Raw genomic sequence first — 22222 nt, 5'->3', positions numbered from 1 at the left:
AATGATTCTTCAATTAAGCTCAAGTGGGAACCCCTAGCACAAGAACACACACATCAAATGGTTTTATGAAACAAATCAAGAATGGACAAGAGTGAGTTTAGAGGCTTAGCCCATATTCATCATTAAGATCCTTTTGCTCCAATTTTGCATAGGGAAAAATCCTAGAAACTAAGTCCATTTCTCCATTCTTTGCATAGGGAAAAATCCTAAGATCTAAGTCCACTTCTTTGCATTTGGTCCACAATAATCAAAACAAAGACACAAGCAAAATAGTATATACACAATTATGTGCTCAAGTGAGCAAAAGGCAAATGGCATTAACATAAACATGTGCTCAAGTGAGCAAAGAGAAAAGCAAATGGATATATGTGCAAGAATAGTAAATTGCATAAAAGTAAAGAGCAAAAAGTAAATGTTAATTGTTAATGGTTAGTATTAGTAATTAGTGTGCCATAAGGCAAATTTTGCGCTATGTTAAGCAATTGTAATTGGACTTATGTAGATGTCACAACTATCTGAGGCCGGTCAATAATAATGTAGGCAACAACACAAGTTAGAAGTCTTGTATTGGTTTAAGCCTTTTGCATGATTTAGAAGACAACCTATCCTTAATGCAAAGCCATTCACTTGATCAATTGATCAAGATGAATTAGATTTGAATCAAGGAAGATTAACTCTCCCTAATCAATGCTAACTTATCAACCTTCAACTCATTGATCAAAAAGAAAAAAAAGAAGAAGAGGAAGAAAGAGATGAATAATGGAGAAGGCAAATGGAAAGAATAAAGTGCATAAGGTGAAATAAAATATACCAATCCATATGTGTTGACCAAATCACATTGAAAGTCAAAGTCAAACAATGAGAAATCAGCAATGAGATGGAGATTGGAGATCAAGCAATAAGAATAATATTTTTGGCATTCTTTAATATTAAAATAAACTTAATTTAAATATAAAAGAAAGGTCAAACTTCAAAATTACTTCAAATCAACCTTGAAAGGTCCAAGTAATTTATCCCAAGTTCAACAAGGTCAAACTAAGGTTGACAAAAAATTTCAGCATTTTTAAAAGTCAAAAACTATTTTTAATCAATTAAAAATGAATAAAAATAACCTAATTGAACTAAAATCTCAAATAAATCTCAAATCAATTAATAAATTGATGAGAATATTTTTCATAGATCCATCATCATTCAAATAGGTTAAGAAAATATTTTTGTATTTTTTGAATATCAAAAACTATTTAAAATGAATTAAATGTGACCAAAAAAGAGAAAATTCACAAAAAATATCAAATGATGAAATGAAAAAAATTAAAAATTAAAATCAAATGATGATGAAATGATGAAATGATTAAATGAAGAAGATATTGATTTTTGAAAATTATTGGAATAAAAGAAATTAAATCAGAAAATTGGAAAATCAAAAAACGCAATCCAACGCTCCAGATGCGCGCCAGATGCGCGCTTCCACCATAGACCAAAGTCAATGCGCTACACAATGAATTAAAATGAGTCATAACAAGCGAGGGCCAAGATTAGATCTGGAAAACTCAATCCAACGATCCACATTGAAACTGGCAATAAGACGGCCACCGGAGCCACCTTCTTCTCCGGTGAGCTTGTGTTTTCCGGCCAAAATTGCAGACAACCAAATCTTAACCAAAATACGCGATCTATACATCTTTGGAAAGCTGGGATGATGTACATCATTCCTTTGCCACTCAATTCCACTCCAGATCTCTATATTGAGAGAAATCAGAGATGGAAGTTCTGTGGTGTTCATCATAAACATAATGGTTTTCAAAAATTAAATGCACAATCATGATGCCTCTATTGAGAGGACTTCAGCCAACACAAGATCCAAGCAAATAGGTCAATATATGATGAGTTTCGAAGAAAATACCAGTTGAAGAACAAACTTGAATTCTGGCATGTGGAAATTGGTGAAATTGGAGTTTAAAGTGCAAGGTGCAAAACATGGAAAGGCAAAGTTTCTAAATTTGGCAAAACATGAAAAAACCTCCAACATAAAAGTTGTAGATATTTTCACGACAATCAAAATGGACTTAAATTTTGAACCATTTGGATTTTTGATGAAAAATTTATGGGCACTTGAAGTTGGACTTTTTTGCCTTTTAATGCATTTGGCCTAAAAGGACCTATAATGTCTTTCATTATCACATGTATTTCCTTTGAGATTTTGAAATTTTGTTCAACATAACAATTGAATTAGACATCTTATTATTTCCAATGCATTTGATGAACATGAACGTTGTTCATATTTTCCTTAAGAACATTTTTGCTTTTGGAACCATCTCCATTTGACCAACACATAAAAAGTTAGGTCTCAGTGCATTTCAGAATAGTCAGATGAATTGACTGATCAACTTCTCAAGTTCATGACTCATATCTTGATGAATTGATGATTGAGGACACTCAAATAAGTTCAAATATGCATGAAATGATGAATTCAAGAACTTCCATTGATTTTATTTGACCATGGGCTGAGGAACCAGCCAGACGTCAACGGACGAATGGGAAAAACTCAACGTTTATTAATACCAACGAAGAGGTGACCAGACATCAACGGATGAAAGCAACAAAATTTTAATTTAACTTTTAAAATTAAACTCCATATTTTGGCAGTCCCCGACAACGGTACTAAAAACATGATCAGAAAAATAGCAAGTGTACTATTTTGACAGTTATAGTAATAAAGGGGAAATTCCCCGAATGTCGATCTCAAGGACTGCACGTCAATATCGAGTTCAAATTATCATTACATTAAACAAAAAGTATGCTTTGGGTTTTTAGATTCAAAATTATCAAAATAAAGGCAAATGCAAATAATAATAAAAATAAGGGTTTGCAAGGTAAGAGGAACAATGCTAGGGAAGGTGTATGATTTATCCCTGTAACAACTCTGAGTCATTATTGCGTCAACAAATATCAATTAATTTCAGTTCTCAAGAGTCTTTTCTCCCAGGTCCTTGGTGAGAAAATCTTTAATCAATCTACCCTAATTTCTATGACCATAGGAAATTAAGGTGAAGTTAAGCTTTATTATATCAAGAATACTCTGATTCATACAGGGTATCCCTAGTCCTAAGTGATATCTACTTTAGAGTAACCTTATGAAAACCTTATCAATGGCGGTACAACCTAATTGATAACCACAAAACAATCTCAATTGGTCCAAAAGAGAAAGCAGTAAACACATCAAAAGGTTATCGTAAAAATAATATTATAAATGCAAAAGTAAACCAAATTCGTTACAATTCTAAATCAAGGACACCCCCTAGCATTGAGGGGTTTAGATACTCATATTGTTAAAAAATGAAAGATAAAAATTATACATTACAAGTATTTGGATGACTTCGATCTTCAATCACTTCCGCTCATGAAAACCTTCAGCTCTTTGAACTCCTTGCTCTCTGTAATACTTGATTGATTGACAATACTGTGTTTTTCCTCGTTCCCAGATGATCTTTTATTTGGTAGAAGGTTCTCTTGTATAGTGAAAATTCCAAGCAACAGGTGGACATGTCAAAAAATCTCTCTGAAAGCCCGATGATGAAAAGGGAAAAGTTTCGGCTTGGGCTGACACGGCCCATGTCAGCTGACACGGGGGGCCGTGTTAGCTGACACGGGGGCCGTGTAAGCTCACTGCTTCCTATGACACGTCCATGGTGCTTAACACAGTTGAGGATAAGGCCTGACATGGATTGTGTCCGCTGACACGGCCGACCGTATCAGGCTACTATTTCTTGCTTTCATTCTCCTCCTTCCTGACACGACCAGTGTTAGGTGATACGGGTGGCCGTGTCAGGCCTCATGTACTGGGGTTTTTTCATTCCTTTGCTTGTTGGAATTCCGCATTGTCTCGCTCCGAGTTCCTCGGTTATTCCACCTGGACCTGTTAGACAAAAACGAAGACATCCCACGCTAAAATCATGAAAATATGAAGAAAGACATGACAATGAAGGGAAATGCTTAAATAATATACGGGAAGTAAAATTGCCCTAAAAAGTACAAAAATTCTTGCGCAGTGTCTCAAAATCCTCGTTTTCTTATCGGATCAATAACGAAAACTTAATGAAAATGTTGACTAATAACACGCTCTACTCAAGCCAGGCATTCAAACACCTTCCTTGAGGTGTAAGGAAGTTGTTCAGATCATAAAATTACATCTGGAACACCCCTATTGCAAAGGATAATTTTCATTTTTGAGGTATGTATTCATTTTTGCAATTTATGATTTAAGGCACCATTTTGCATCATTTTTGTTACCATTTCACTTGCCAAGATATGAGGAACAAAACCCATATGATCATTGGTTTTAATCGGTGATGTTTCGAATTTAATTTTAAATTCAATTTTTAGGGTTCATATGCATTTTGTTTTATATATGGATATTTATGAAAAATAAATGAAATTGATGAGTACCATTAGATTCCTTGGGAAATTCTAAGCGATTTTGGTCTTTACAACTTTTGATTTTGTTAAGAATTGAGAGAGTTAGAGTTTTGATAATAAGTGAAAATGGTGGAAATTATGGACTACAAGATGAATGAGGAAGATGAAGTTTGGAGCCATTTTTAAATTTCAAAAGTGAATTTAATATATATTTTAATTGATGTAACTTAGTACATGAATTGGCATTGCACCCCTATGTTAAAACACTGGTTTGTTAAGTTAATGGGTGTGGGTTCGAACCTGGGTAGTGTAATGTTTATTTTTTCTCACATGTTAAATTTTCATTTTTCTTCATAACCTCATGATCCCTTAACATTTTTTACCCATTATTTTTGCCACGTGTTCATGAGAATGTCGATTTTATGCTGACACCAAAAAATCCCAAATAATATTACTTATTTAACCACTTTTGATTGGATGGAAAACATGTGTTTTAAGTGTTTTTTTAAGGCTCCTAATTGATTCCTTTGGCTTATGTCTTATTTGTTATTGATGTTGAAAGTTTGTATGATTAAAGTACACTCTTTTAAATGTTGATTGTTATTCTTAACAAGTTTGAACTTGATTATCTTCATGCAATGTATCAATTGATTCACCTTGAAAACAAGTTTGAATGAATGGTTAGGAAGTGATTAGGTTTCCACTTAAGTTTGGTCTTATCATGAACTTCGATTCAAGTCTAATGTTTATTTTGTGAAGACTTATAATGTGATGCATGTTTAACCTAAATTGATTCATATTGTGTTTACCATGTACCAATGAATGCTTTTACCATGTCAAATATGATTTTGTCTTCACCATCAATATGTTGTGTCTTGTAATGTTATGTGAAACTTCGTCATGTCTTGTGATTGCCATTGTATTTAGCCATATTTTATGTATTAATGTTAATGCATATTTAACCCTATATCCAAGGGAAATGAATCATGACATTATTGTCATTTTCCATGTGTGTGTTCATTTGCATTCTATAAGACCCCAATTTTGTCCCTAAGATCCCTCATGGCATCATACCATACCATATCATTGCCTCAAGGATCATTGGGCACCTTGCCTCCTTCATTGTGGGTTGATTATCTTTTGAGAGTGATTCTTGATCACCAAGCATATTTTGCATTTGTATATCATTGCTTTTCCTTTTATCACTAATCAAAAGTACAAAAATATGTCATCTACCTTTGACTTGCAGATGAAGCAATCAACAGTCAAGACAGTCAAAGGCATTCATTGAGCAATAGATGGTGGCCATTCTTGAGAATTTGGACACCACAATCATTATCAAGACTTCATATGAGCTATGATGTCATTTTGAAGCAAAATTCCAAGTGGTAAAGGTTTGAACTTCATCAGAACATTGTCAGGTCAACTAGAGGCCTAGAAAGTCAACAGTCAAGTCAATAGTGGATTTGGAGGTGGGAAGTGATTAGAAATACTTCATTCATGTTCAAACAAGTCTCATTTGACATTTCAAAAATCAACATTGAAGAAAATAAAGTCAGGTCAAAACTTTCCAAAAATAGAAAGTGACCTATAATTCAAATTTGCCAAAAATGGAAAGGTTTTAACCTAACTTCAACTTCAAATTAAATCACCAAAAAAGCTTCAAATGAAATTTTGTTGAACATGAAAGTTGTATATCTTTCTCTTCCATTTCCAAAAAGTCCAAGATTATCAAATTCTCATGTGTGGTTAAGGAGATATGATCAAAACATGGCAAGGTGTACATTGAACTTCAAATGTGCATAACTTCTCAACCAAAGCTCCAATTCAAGTGGCTCTTTTTTGTAAATTCTTCTCTTGACCTCTACTTTCAAAATCATGCATTGCATTTCATCAATTGTCATCATATAATTATTTTCCAATTATTGAGTTTTTGGAGGGAAATCTTGAAATTTAAAATTGGTGAATTATTTGAATATTTGGCAATTACCATTGATTTTAAAATGAAATTTTAAGTGAAATTCAATCCAATCCCCCGTGCACTGTTCACCATGCATTTTCATGCATAGGGTGAAATCCCAATTTTGCATTTACACTCCATTTTCCCTAATTCCAATTACCATGGCTTAAACATGTTTAGGAGAGTGATTAGGAGAGAGTATATAACACAAACCCTAACTGTTTTCAGCAGAGAACACACACAATTTTCAGATCTCAAAAATTTTCACACTTTTTCGCTCAAAATTTTCTCTGATTTTCTTCAAACCAAAGCACAATCCATTACTTGATTCATCATTTGGAAGCATCATGGAGCAAGTTTGAAGGAAGATCCATAACAATTCGTGCAGTTTGAAGCAGCTTGAAGCTTGAACTCATCAATGGTGAAATCAAAATTCTGTTGAATCGTGTGCAATTGAGCCTCCACCTTCCTTCCAAACACTTGTACAAGCTGCATAGAAGATCATTTGAGCATTGCAAGGCCTGATTTCATTGAATTTCAAAGCTGCACTTCAAGAGGTCACAGAATCGTTTCTCTCTTTTCTCAAATTGCTTATGCTAATGTTGTAGATCTTGTTGTTGTGGTTGTTCTGAGCTTTGAATCATTAAAATCCATGCATTATTGGCTGAGATATGATTGTTTGAAGTTGCATGAATGAAACTTGATTTGCTCGATCCACTTGATGTATGATGTTATATTGTTAGCCAATGCTTGATTCGTGACCTAGGATGTTTAGGCTACATGTTGGTATGATTAATTTTAAAAACTGGAGAAAATGTTCTTGATGTTCATGTTGATTCCACTGTTCATGTGCGCGAGCTGGAGAAGAAGAAGTTCAGGACATTTGGCCACGGTTTCAATCCAGTTTTGGCCACGATTTAGCGTTTCCTATTGTTTGTTAGGTTTGCGCGCTATTGGTTGCATGCAGCGCTCTGATTGGCCAGAGCCAATTTAAATGAAACGCAGCGTATGGTCTTGGCGCCAACAGCCATATTTCAAAATAAATAAATAAATTCAATTAATCCATTTATTGTTTCAATTTTTATTTCAATTTCATTTCAATCTTTAGAAATTCATATCAATTTGAAAAATGACCCAAAAAATATGAGGATTTTTTGCATTGTGTCACATTTTCTGTCTAGTTTTTTATGATCATCAATTCTAAAATTGTGCTTGGCCTGGAAAATATTTTGCCTAGGGTTCTTATACATGTATGCATTTTGTACATTGCCTTGCTTATGCATTTGTGAAATCCTGGTCTTTGATCCAATGAATTTGAATTTTTACATGTTGAAACTAGACACTTTGCTTGACATTTTGGTTTTGATTTGGTATTTTTACCATTTGTAGTTTCTGTTTTATGATCATGTGAATGTTGGTGTGACAATTTGTGTCACACCTTTGCTTGTTCATCTTATGTGATGTGATTACCCTATCAAATGATCTCCAACTGTTCTGATTTTTTGTGTGATACATATTATGGATGTTGTGAATGAACAGGAATTTTCTTGGAATTATTTGATTGATTTCTGATTTAATTGAGATTTTTCATTCTGGTTGGTCCCTTTTGAGCTTTAAAATAGTCTTGAACTTCAATTGATCATGAAATGGATTTGGTATATGATATTGATGTGAGACCTTTGGGATTGTTTCAAGATGTGTTTGAAGTTGAGTCATGTTAATTTTCAGCTTCTGTTTCAAAAATTTTCCCCATCTTTGACCCTAGGCTTTGACCTAGTGGTTTGCATCTCATGTTTGAGCTTTGATTTCAGGTTGAACATCCAAGTTATATGGTTCATGATGCTCCATCATTTGAGCATTTGATGTTTGCTTTGACTACTAACATTGTGTGTTTTGTAGGGTTGTTAATTCATTTGAGCTTGACTTGTGACTTATGCCCTTTGCTTATTGGGTTTGACTGTTGACATTAACTGTTGGTTGTTTGTCTGTATAGTTGTACTGATTTGTTTGATGTTTCCACAGGTACATAAGTTGCTTAAGTTCATTTTGAACTTGATTTTGCTTGGTTCCTTAACCACTTAGGTATAACCTCTCTTCTTCATGTAGTCTGGAAGACCTGTCCTGTTACTTGGGCAGGCACCTGTCTGAAGTCCTCCTTAAGAGGCAATGCTTGTGATTGTTTACTCTTTGTGCCAAGCAGGAAAAGTCCTCTTATGAGGCAATTGGTAGATAAAAGAGATGTGTAGTCCATCTCCTACTATTCAGTGTGTCATCCCCTTGCTCACATAACATGTTGATGCATTGTGGATATTAACCCAAGATCTTATAGAGTCAAATCACTTGTGGAGAAGAGTTCCAACTTTCTGAACTCCCACACATTCTATTGTTTAAAGCTCTCCCAGGCCAGGGATAAGAGCTATGAGGCACACCCCTCATCTCCATTTCATCTGCTTCACCCTAACTCTCAATGTTAGGGTTAAGAGCACAACATACCCCATTCCAGTTGACTTTAAAGTCTAACCTTGCTTGAGCCTAGTTGATTGTATATAGTGTGTGCTAATTGACTTGTTTGTCTGCTTACTTGATTCATCTGTGCATATCTGCTTGAGTGTGACTTTGTGCATTTATTATCATCATTTGTATATCATTTCATAAACTTTGCTTTATAGTATTTTGCTTTGTCCGTGGAGGAGACAAGCATAAGGCCATTACTTGGCAGTTGTTCCAATGATATGGTGTGAGACTAGTATAAGTCCATTGATTGGCATCTGGTATCATTGTTTTGTTTTAGGAGATTGGTGTAAATCCATTGATTGGTATCCGGTATCCACCTTTGTTTGTGAGATTAGTGTAAGTCCATTGATTGGCATCTGGTATCATTTGTTTTGTTTTAAGAGATTGGTGTAAATCCATTGATTGGTACCCGGTATCCATCTTTGTTTGTGAGATCTGTGTAAGTCCATGGATTGGCATCCGGTATCCATTTTTGCTTTGCTCATTTGCTTATTGCTCATTGCCTATTCCAAGGGAATCACATGGATCATTTACATATGATCTCAAGAGGTGAACATCTAAGAAGTTTTACATTTCCTCACCCTCCCACCTTTTGTTTCTTTAAACCTCCATTTGCATGTTAACCCAAACTTGAAAAATATTGTGCAAACATTTTCATCCCTTTCAAATTAGAAACCTAGGCCTTAAGCCTTTGATTTTCACACTCCATTTCATAATACTTCTTTGAATTGAATTCTAATCATACTCTGACCATCTTTTGTGAATAATCCTAATTGGTTAATTTCACTCATTCAATTGTTTTATGGCTTTGTCCATTCTTGATAAGTTTTCATGCATTAGCCATAGGTTTGATTTATCTTAGTTGGTTGATGTTAACCTCACCTTTTCGTCCTTAGTGATTGAATTGTAAGACTTCCTTGCTTATTATAGGGTTAACCCCTCACTAGCAAGTTGAAGCTTTTCTCACATGGTGGACTTGTTGTTTGTATAAGGTTGAGTTTTCTCCCGTGGATAACGAAAGACCTTAGGGCTTTTGTTTAAAATGAACCCACTCATATTTTGGAATTCTTTTAGCCGAACTACGGTGTTTTGATCCTTACCTTCCATGGAAAGGTACGTAGGCAACGGGTTCATCCGTTCAAACACAAAAATAATAACTTGTGTATTCTTTTCTCATCCCTTCAATCCATGTTTGCACAATAAATATTTCATAAACAAATAACATTTCGTACAACAAGCGTGAAAAGGGCTCCCTATGAGTACCTAGGACGTTTTGGGTGCCTAACACCTTCCCATTGCGTAATTTACCCCTTACCCCGATCTCTGATCTTTTCATTAGTTTTCTATGTGTAAAACTTCTTAGGCTTTTGTTCGCTTTTTAGCCATTCCTTTGGATAAATAAAAGTGCGGTGGCGACTCGATTCTTTGTATGCTTTTCTTTTGGTTTAATCAATAAATCATAAAGTGACGAATACACCGCTACACATTCTAGACAACTTTGTTTCCCCTTAATCCAAAAACTTCTAGATACAACCTTATGTTCCCCTCAATGAAATACTCGATCCAAACAAGGGACAACGATTTCACTGAGGAAATATGCACTCAAACTCAATTGGGAAGAAATGAACTTGAACACAGGAGTACCGGAAATATATCATCTATTACCAGTTACTTAGTAAGGAGATAACATAATCTGACAGAGAGGACATCCGTTACCGGTTAGGGCAAAAATATAAAGGATGACTCGCTGAGGGCAACAAGAGGTGTATTTATTACCAGTTACTAGGTAAGAAATAACCTGCTGGGGAAAATCCAAATAGGATTTACAACTACCGGTTACTGGGCATAAGACCAAAGAGAGAGAATATCCGTCACTAGTTAAAGTGAACATATCAAGGATAGACTCAAAGGGAAAATTTTCCGTCATCTGGTAAGATGAACATATCAAGGATATGTAAGACCCCAATTTTGACCCTAAGATCCCTCATTCTATTCTCATCATATGCATTAGGATTGGGATCACACCTTGGCATCCTCCTTACCCCTCATTCATCGGGTTTGCATTGGGAGAGATCACCAAGCACATTTGAATTTATCATACTTTATTTTTCTTGGTTTACTAACCAAAATACCAAAAATATGTCAATGTATAGTTTATCTTTTTTGTAGGTAGTGCACATGCTCATCTATGCTCTATCAAGCTCACATCTAGGGTTTAAGCCCCTTATTGCAAGGAGCTCAAGAAAGAATTGGTCTACATTGGCTCTAAGAATCATATATGAATCCTCATGATCTTCACATGTTATTTTGATCAAGAAATCATCAAGAGTTTGGAGTTGGTTTGCCTTGCAAACCCTAATTCATCTTGGTATCTTATGTGACTTCTTCAATAAGTTTTGTCACCAATTGATCAAATATTTAAGGGGATACTTCATATTTCAACATATTATGCATATATTAACCTCCATGAGTCCCAAAAATCTAGAGAATGTCAAGCTAGCAAGTTGGTTCATGGTGGTGGACCAGAGAAGGTCAACTGATCAAAACTGGGGATCCCTATACCCTATCTCCTATAATTTCTGACATTCCAAACAAATTTCATGTTGAGGTCTATATCTAGTTTTTCTTGTAAAGTCATTTTTTATGGTGAAAGATTATAGGTCATTTTGTCTAAACCCTAATTAGAGGTCATTTTCCCAAGATCATAACTTGCTCAATTTTTAAGAGATAAAAACCATTCATGGAGTAGCTAAGCTTATTGTGAAACCAAGTGCTTGCAATTTGGAACTTCATATGATATATCATTCAAGATCCCTCTGAGTTCATCTCCAACATGATCAGTGTGAAACTATTATTTTGAACCTGTGACTTGTGAATTCATTTGTTACATGAGCTATCTTTAAGAAGATCATGGAGTAGCTAAGCTTGGATGTGGCTATCTTTATTTCATGCCTTGCTCTTCAAGGTGTATATAATTGTGAATTTCTTTGTTGCTTGATTCTAATGTCCAAGGGAATTTGGTTTTCTATTGGCATTCTTGTCTATTGCATTGCTACCCATCGGTTAGATATTTTCAAATCCTAACTTTTAATTTTTTGCATAGGGTTAGTCTCTTCATCTCCTCCCCATTTCTTTAATTTCAAAATATCTTCCTCCTTTCAAAAAAAACTTCTTTGTTTGAGCTTGTTATTTCCTAAATTTTGACCACTTTACAAACTAGATACTTTGGCCTTATGCCATTGCATTTTCAAACTTCTTTTCTTAAATCAAATTTGTAAATAAACTTAACTATACTTGACTTAAACTTTCAGAAAAGCCAAAAAGAAATAACTCATCCAAATCATTTTTTAGGCCTTTGTGTCTTTCAAACTTAAAATTTGTTAAAAGAAATGCATCTACTTTCAAATTTGTATCACGAACTACGAGGTTTTGATCCCTCATTTTTATGTTGGTATATGTAAGACCCAAATTTTCACCCTAAGATCCGTCATGCAATTTTATCATAAGCATTAGCATTGGGATCATGCCTTGGCATCCTCCTTACCCCTCTTTCATTGGGTTTGTTTTGGGAGAGATCACCAAGCACTTTGTGATTGTATCATACTTGTATATTATCATTTTACTAACCAAAATCAAAAAAAATATGTCTTTGCATTTGCCTAACTCTTTTGTAGGTAGGGAATTATCACCATTGGTTTATGAAGTTCATATCTAGGGTTTAAGACCCTCATGACAAAGAGCACAACCATGAGATGATCCAAGAATGGTAATGAGCATCATATATGAGTTCCATTGATTCCTACATGTTATATTGATCAAGTTTGCTTCAAGAGTTTGAGGGTGATTTGCCTTGGAAACCCTAGTTTGACTAGGTATCTTGAGTAACTTCTCCAACAAGCTATCTCACTAATTGATCATATTTCTCAAGGGACACCTCAAAATTCATCATCTTATGCATATATGATCTACCATGATCCATTAAAGTCCAAAGAATTGAAGGTTGTTAACTTGGTTGATGGTGGCTGGCTAGATGAATTCATCTAATCAAATTTGGGTCTCCCTAGACTCTATCTTCTACAAATTTCACCATATGAAAATGATTCCAAGAGATACGTTACTCTAAATGACATTCCAAACAACTTTCATGTTGAGACCTAGAGCTAGTTTGGATTGGAAAATCATTTTCTATGTTGAAACATTATAGGTCATTTTGTCTATACCCTAATTTGAAAGTCAACTTCCCAAGGCCATAACTTGCTCAATTTTTATGAGATGAAAGATTTCCAAGTTGCCCAATCAAATTCAATAAGTCTAATTAAACTTTAGTGTTTGGAGTGAGAGATAATTCAACTTTTTTGAGCATGTGATTTGAGGTTACATTATAGGTCACTTTTGACCTCTACCATTGAGCAAGTGATTTTTCCAAACTTCAAAAATGCACACCTCTATCATTCCAAATCCTAATGACATGAAATTGGTTACCATTTTTAAGGTCTTTGAAAGAGATACAACTTTTATGAAGACACTTTTCTCATTTGAAGCTCACATAAAAAGTTAAGCAAGGTGGAATATTGAGATATATGGCTTGACACTTAGAAAGATTTTCAACATGTTTAAATTTCCAAACTTCCAACTTAAAATTCTCCGTGTTCCAAGCTCCAAATGAAAAAGTGTTGAACATGAAAGTCGTTCCTCTTGATCTAACATTTCCAAAAAGTCCAAATGCATCCGTTTTGTACAAGATTTGTTGGGGTTGCGCATGGCTGGAACATTGCATTATCATTTGGCAAAGATCAAACTTCAAGTTCCCATATACATTTGCCTTGCATTCCAAGTTGATTTTAGACTTACTCACACTCAATTATGGATCAAATAGAATGATCTCATGGGCTTGTACACGCCCATGCACACATGCATCACTCATTGCCAATTTTGGAAAGTCATTTGGAAGGCACAAATATCACATGATCCAACTATAAATAGAGCTCTATTTGAGGACCCTTTCACGTCAACTTTGATCCCAAACACCAAACCCTTCCATTTGAAAGGATAATCCTGAGAATTTCCTTTGGAAAATGAGTTGAAATCAAGTGATTCTAGACCTGCATTGAAGGTACTTTCCAAAAAAAATCATCTCTTCGATTCTCTCTCAATTCCACTCAATTCTCTTGGATCCTTGGTTGTATGAAGTCCTACCAATGTAGGCAAGAAGATTGAGTTTCTTAGAGGTCATTGTAAGACCCCAATTTTGTCCCTAAGATCCCTCATGGCATCATATCATATCATTGCATAGCTTCAAGGATCTTTGAGCATCTTGCTTCCTTTCCCTGTGGGTGGGGTCTCCTTGTGAGTGGTTCTAGATCACCAGGCATTGTTTGCATTGTATATCATTGTTTTTCTTGTTTGATCACTAACCAAAAGTACCAAAAATATGTCATCTAACATTTGTTTTGCAGTCTAAGCAGTCACAGGTCAAGGCAATTCAAGGAATTCCTTTATACAAGAGGTGATGGTATTTTTCTTGGTATGAGGACCACATGATCTTTATCTTGAGCTTATATGAGCTAAGGATCATTTTGGAGCAAATTCCCCAAGTGGTTGAAACTCAAATTCATCAGGCATTGGCCGGGTCATCTAGGGACCATGTGATCAACTATACAGTCAATTGAAGGCTCTGAAGTGTGGGAAATGATCTGAGACATCCCATTCATGTTCATACAAGGCCTATTCATCATGTCAAACCTCTACTTTGAATATTTTGTAGTCAAATCAAAAGTTTCCCAAAATGGAAAGTGACCTGTAATTTCAAGTTTCCAAAAATGGCAAGTTTTTGGATCACATTCAACTCAACTTTCCAAAATCAAAGAAGCTTCATATGAAATTTTGGTCAATATGAAAGTTGAAGATCTTTCTCTTCCATTTCCAAAAAGTCCAAGATCATGAGCATATGATGAATGGTTGAAGAATTATGATCAAATGATTGCCGAGTGTGCATGGAACTTCAACATGCCATAACTTTTGATCCACAACTCCAAAATGAGTCACTCTTTTTGCATATTGCTTCTCATGACCTATAATTTCCAAATCCATCATTACATTGCATGAAATTTATTCATATGATCATTTGCCCATGCATGTTCATTTTGGAGGGAAAATGGAGAATTTGAATTTTATTCATCATACATGAAAAATACCATTGCCATTGTGTTCATGAATTGATTTTGAGTGAAAATACACCTCCACATGCACTGTTCACGTGCAAATTCTCCATGCACCACACACTTTTCCATTTTTGGTCATGCACCTCATTTTCACTAATCATAATTAACTCATGCCTAATTTTGATTTGGATGTGATTAAGAGACCATATATAAATCAAATCATAACAGAATTTCACAGTTTTTTCAGATTCTAGATCTAGATCCATGTTCCCTCCAAAAATTCTCTCATTCCAAATTTGAAAATTCTTCACATAACACTTGAATTTTATTGCATATTCGTGTTCTTTGATCATCATTGAGTGCAGATCAAGCTCTGGATCGAAGAAATTGGCCATGAATTGTGCATACTCAAAGCTTGAAGATGGAGATGGATCTTGAAGATTGAGCTCGATTGAGGTGGTTTCAGCTGCTATCTTTCACATCAAGCTTCAATACACAAGTTGAGGAGAATATCTGGAGCTGGAGAGAGCTGTAGCACGCGATTTCATCATTCTGCTCTTCAAGAGGTTAAAATTCGGTCATCACCTTTCTTCATTTTATTGCCATGTTTAGATAGATCATTTCATGCTGATTATGCTGATGCTTTTAGACTTTGAAATGGATGAATATTGAGTGAGTTATGCTGAGTGGAAGTTTTGTAGATCAAAATGTTTCTCTTCGATTTGCATTGGTTAGGAAGAATTATTGTGAATTGAGCCTGGATTTGGAACGTACATTGAATAAGCTTTCGTTTGGTATAAATTATGGATCCGCAACTGAAGGAAAACTATGATGTAAACAAGCTTAATGATATGGCTTCACTTGCATTCAAATGTGTCAGTGGAGTTTCCAAAACTAGACCTTCAATGAGGACTGCTGTTCAAGCATTATCTAAGCTTTACAAGGAGCCTAAAAGAAATCATAGCCAGACATTTTCTACTGCACAGCCGATAATCATAGGAGTTTGTCGGTGTTCTTGAATGTTTAAATCATCTATCTTCTTTTAATTTTGTTTAATTGGCTAAAAGTTTATCTTCAAGAGTTTCAAAGTCAATTGTATAATCGATTTGCACCGTCAGTGCATTGAAATTAATCTCTTGTTAAACCATTGGGAATGTGAAGCCCCCTAACATTGTTAGACTGAAGATAAAAAAAAAAGATGAAAAGATAACTTCCATCGAGCTCATGGCTCTAGATGTTCTAATTGAGGCATGTCAAAAGATAACACAATGGATGTAGAACTGTATTTCAATTGCAATTACAGAAAACTGAAAATACTCATGGCATTGATGAGTTTGAGTACAAGTATTACATCACTTAAATTTTCTGACCCAAACACATGGTTTCAGTACACCTTTTAATGACTCAAATGAAAGCTCTAGCTAGAACTATAGCCACTTGGTTGCGGAAGAAGTGAAGGCCCTCTCTGACTGTATATCACAAGTGAAGAAGATTATTGATCACTATGGAGATTCTGACGGCCTCGCTGTTCCGACAAGCAGCATTTGTCAAATGCAATCTCTAATGCTGTTAACCATGGGCTATGTCGCGGATGTACTCATGTGCAACATAACCTCTGCACAAGAAATTTCTGATCAAGTGGAGAGCAATTGTTTTGTTGATGCCGCCGTTGTTTCTGCAAACTTCAGCATCATAGCCGGACCACACCTATCAAAACTCAAGTTGATTTAATTGTTGCAACACATGACATGCTTGCTGAATATGTGGTTTGGATATGAAGTTCAAATCCAGCTTTAACCTTAAAAATAAAGAACCGATGCAATGCGAAGAAGCATCCAAAAACAGTGTTGTTAATTTATCTATGGAAAATTCAATATAAGATACATTAGATTTCCATATTGATTGGACAATCATCAATGCCAAACGTGACCTGCAACATGGACGTTGATTGCGGAAAGCTTCCTGTCCAAAACAGATCATACATCAAATGGTCATGCACAAATATAAATGAACACCAAACTAGAACAAATTGCAATTTTGAGCCACATAGAGCATGGAGGTTTTGCATTGCTGGAAGTCATAGGGAGTAAAGGTGAAGTGAAAGTTAACGGAAAGATATATGGGAAGGAATGTCGTTTTATTTTAAGTGGAGGTGATGAAGTTACCTTTGGTTTTTCTGGCAGACAGGCTTAAATTTCAGCAGCTCCATAATAATATCTCTACTGCCAATGTACCGCCTCCTGTGAGCATTTTAGAAGCCCAGGGTGCCCCAAAAATTGGAACGCAAATTGAAGCTAAACCTGGAGACCCGTCGGCTATTGCTGGGGCTTCAATATTGGCCTCTTTTTCTAATTTTAATGAAGATTTATCTCTCATTTCATCCCCTGCTAACACCTACCAGGAATGACTGAATCTGCAAGCAAGAATAGAGGTTGTGTTGAAATCGTGTCATGCAAGTGAAAAAGGAACACATGGAGATGAAAAGCATACAAAATTGATTACAATAGATAGAACGTACCCAAAACTTTAGCAGTTTCTCTCTCTCAAATGATAATTCAACTGCGTCGTGAGAAAAATAAACGGGAATTGCTAAGCCGGTTGCATTCACCATATTTGCTTGCATTGCTTGGATACTGTTCTGATCATAATCATAAGCTGTTGGTGTACGGATTTATGACGAATGGTGGCTTGCAAGAACATCTTTATCCTGTCAGCAATTACAATTCGAGTGTCACGTCCGTTAATTTAGATTGGGAAACTCGATTGAGAATAGCACTTGAAGCTGCCAAGGGTTTGGAATATCTTCATGAACAACTTGAGATTCAAAGAAAATTACAGATTCAATTTGAGGTCCTACTACCTGCAGTTTGAAGAGCGACAAACACAGTGCAATTGATCAAAAGATTAAGGAACATCTAAGGCAATCTGCACCTACCATGGTTGCGTTTACGAAGGCAAGGGTTGCAGTTGTTAGGATTGTCCGGATAATTGATCACAGGCTTGAAATTGACAGTTGAGCTTTCCCGTTTATTAATCCTCTCACAGGCCACCCAAAACCGAGTACACCAATAAGGCCGTGCGAAAACCGAAACCAATGCTTCAATCTTCACTCCAGTAAAACACAAATTGAATTAGTCAAAGCGTTAAAATTTCAAGAAAATTCCCAAATTGGAATAGAGACAAAATTCAAAGAGAAAGTTTGAGCTCAGATTACCTGTTCCAAATCCAAACATCAAAGAGACCAATCCGATACTGAGCACAAAAAAGTGTTTTGGCAGAGACCCCTTTTGATCTCCATAGACCAAATCCCAAACCCTAATCTGTAAAGATAAAAAGGAGAAAGGAAGACGTTGTATAGGAGGGGAAAAAAAACCTTGAGGACGGAAAATTTTGAGAAAAAAAGGAGGCGGAAGTGAAAAATTCCAAAGCAGAAAACCTTAATCTTAAAATCAAAAACAAACCTATTTGGAAGAGGCGAAGGAGGGAGGTTCGAGATTCATCGTTGCCGTCTTCACCGCCGGAGGTGAGCTCTTTGTTTGCCTTAGCCATGATTTTTTTTTGCATGATTCTGAATGATTGAGAGAAACGCGAGAGCAGAGAGAGATTTCATTGAGGGCGATTGAGTGAGGTTGAGGGCGATTGAGATAGAGAGAGGAGGACGATTGGGATTCTGGACTTTCCTTCGTGTCCTCACCTTTTCTTTTCTTTTTTTTTATTTATTCATTATTGTTTCTTTTTTTAGCAGAACCTTTAAATCCCAATGGTTGAACGTTTAGAGTTTTCAAATGGTCATTAACTATGGTTTATTGGTATTAGTTTTAGTTAAATGCTATTTAGTGTTCCCAATTCTTAACCTTTTGAACCCAACAGCAAGGCGGCTAGGGTCATCTTTTGGGATATCTTTTTTTAATTAATCGTCCATTAAATAAACCCTTTTATTTATTTATTCATACTTTAATCTATTTTGGTTTTTATATTTAAGTTGTTATTTAAATTATAAGCTAATGATAAATGGTCTAGTGGAGAGAGGTTAGTTTCATAATCTTAAGTGGAGAGGGTTTATGTTAAAAGAAATAAAATGCTAAAAGAAAATAAAATGCTAAAGGAAAAAAAAATGCTAAAGGAAAAAAAAATGCTACATAGGAGTATTGAACCCTCTCCACTTAAGATTATGAAACTAACCTCTCTCCACTAGACCATTTATCATTAGTTTATAATTTAAATAACAACTTAAATATAAAAACCAAAATAGATTAAAGTATGAATAAATAAAAAAAGGGGTTTATTTAATGGACGATTAATTAAAAAAAGAAATCCCAAAAGATGACCCTAGCCGCCTGGCTGTTGGGTTCAAAAGGTTAAGAATTGGGAACACTAAATAGCATTTAACTAAAACTAATACCAATAAACCATAGTTAATGACCATTTGAAAACTCTAAACGTTCAACCATTGGGATTTAAAGGTTCTGCTAAAAAAAGAAACAATAATGAATAAATAAAAAAAAAGAAAAGAAAAGGTGAGGACACGAAGGAAAGTCCAGAATCCCAATCGTCCTCCTCTCTCTATCTCAATCGCCCTCAACCTCACTCAATCGCCCTCAATGAAATCTCTCTCTGCTCTCGCGTTTCTCTCAATCATTCAGAATCATGCAAGAAAAAATCATGGCTGAAGCAAACAAAGAGCTCACCTCCGACGGTGAAGACGACAACGATGAATCTCGAACCTCCCTCCTTCGCCTCTTCCAAATAGGTTTGTTTTTGATTTAAAGAATAAGGTTTTCTGCTTTGGAATTTTTCACTTCCGCCTCCTTTTTTTCTCAAATTTTTCCGTCCTCAAGGTTTTTTCCCTCCTTTACAACGTCTTCCTTTCTCCTTTTTATCTTTACAGATTAGGGTTTGGGATTTGGTCTATGGAGATCAAAAGGGGTCTCTGCCAAAACACTTTTTTATGCTCAGTATCGGATTGGTCTCTTTGATGTTTGGATTTGGAACAGGTAATCTGAGCTCAAACTTTCTCTTTGAATTTTGTCTCTATTCTAATTTGGGAATTTTCTTGAAATTTTAACGCTTTGACTAATTCAATTTGTGTTTTACTGGAGTGAAGATTGAAGCATTGGTTTCGGTTTTCGCACGGCCTTATTGGTGTACTCGGTTTTGGGTGGCCTGTGGGAGGATTAATAAACGGGAAAGCTCAACTGTCAATTTCAAGCCTGTGATCAATTATCCGGACAATCCTAACAACTGCAACCCTTGCCTTCGTAAACGCAGCCATGGTAGGTGCAGATTGCCTTAGATGTTCCTTAATCTTTTGATCAATTGCACTGTGTTTGTCGCTCTTCAAACTGCAGGTAGTAGGACCTCAAATTGAATCTGTAATTTTCTTTGAATTTCAAGTTGTTCATGAAGATATTCCAAACCCTTGGCAGCTTCAAGTGCTATTCTCAATCGAGTTTCCCAATCTAAATTAACGGACGTGACACTCGAATTGTAATTGCTGACAGGATAAAGATGTTCTTGCAAGCCACCATTCGTCATAAATCCATACACCAACAGCTTATGATTATGATCAGAATAGTATCCAAGCAATGCAAGCAAATATGGTGAATGCAACCGGCTTAGCAATTCCCGTTTATTTTTCTCACGACGCAGTTGAATTATCATTTGAGAGAGAGAAACTGCTAAAGTTTTGGGTACGTTCTATTTATTGTAATCAATTTTGTATGCTTTTCATCTCCATGTGTTCCTTTTTCACTTGCATGACACGATTTCAACACAGCCTCTATTCTTGCTTGCAGATTCAGTCATTCCTGGTAGGTGTTAGCAGGGGATGAAATGAGAGATAAATCTTCATTAAAATTAGAAAAAGAGGCCAATATTGAAGCCCCAGCAACAGCCGACGGGTCTCCAGGTTTAGCTTCAATTTGCGTTCCAATTATTGGGGCACCCTGGGTTTCTAAAATGCTCACAGGAGGCGGTACATTGGCAGTAGAGATATTATTATGGAGCTGCTGAAATTTAAGCCTGTCTGCCAGAAATACCAAAGGTAACTTCATCACCTCCACTTAAAATAAAACGACATTCCTTCCCATATATCTTTCCGTTAACTTTCACTTCACCTTTACTCCCTATGACTTCCAGCAATGCAAAACCTCCATGCTCTATGTGGCTCAAAATTGCAATTTGTTCTGGTTTGGTGTGTCATTTATATTTGTGCATGACCATTTGATGTATGATCTGTTTTGGACAGGAAGCTTTCCGCAATCAACGTCCATGTTGCAGGTCACGTTTGGCATTGATGACTGTCCAATCAATATGGAAATCTAATGTATCTTATATTGAATTTTCCATAGATAAATTGACAACACTGTTTTTGGATGCTTCTTCGCATTGCATCGGTTCTTTATTTTTAAGGTTAAAGCTGGATTTGAACTTCATATCCAAACCACATATTCAGCAAGCATGTCATGTGTTGCAACAATTAAATCAACTTGAGTTTTGATAGGTGTGGTCCGGCTATGATGCTGAAGTTTGCAGAAACAACGGCGGCATCAACAAAACAATTGCTCTCCACTTGATCAGAAATTTCTTGTGCAGAGGTTATGTTGCACATGAGTACATCCGTAACATAGCCCATGGTTAACAGCATTAGAGATTGCATTTGACAAATGCTGCTTGTCGGAACAGCGAGGCCGTCAGAATCTCCATAGTGATCAATAATCTTCTTCACTTGTGATATACAGTCAGAGAGGGCCTTCACTTCTTCCGCAACCAAGTGGCTATAGTGCTAGCTAGAGCTTTCATTTGAGTCATTAAAAGGTGTACTGAAACCATGTGTTTGGGTCAGAAAATTTAAGTGATGTAAAACTTGTACTCAAACTCATCAATGCCATGAGTATTTTCAGTTTTCTGTAATGGCAATTGAAATACAGTTCTACATCCGTTGTGTTATCTTTTGACATGCCTCAATTAGAACATCTAGAGCCATGAGCTCGATGGAAGTTATCTTTTCATCTTTTTTTTTTATCTTCAGTCTAACAATGTTAGGGGGCTTCACATTCCCAATGGTTTAACAAGAGATTAATTTCAATGCACCGACGGTGCAAATCGATTATACAATTGAGTTTATAACTCTTGAAGATAAACTTTTAGCCAATTAAACGAAATTAAAAGA

This window comes from Lathyrus oleraceus, chromosome 2 (assembly GCF_024323335.1).
Source record: "Lathyrus oleraceus cultivar Zhongwan6 chromosome 2, CAAS_Psat_ZW6_1.0, whole genome shotgun sequence".
Taxonomy (NCBI): domain Eukaryota; kingdom Viridiplantae; phylum Streptophyta; class Magnoliopsida; order Fabales; family Fabaceae; genus Lathyrus; species Lathyrus oleraceus.
Note: the sequence above shows the minus strand (reverse complement) of the source record.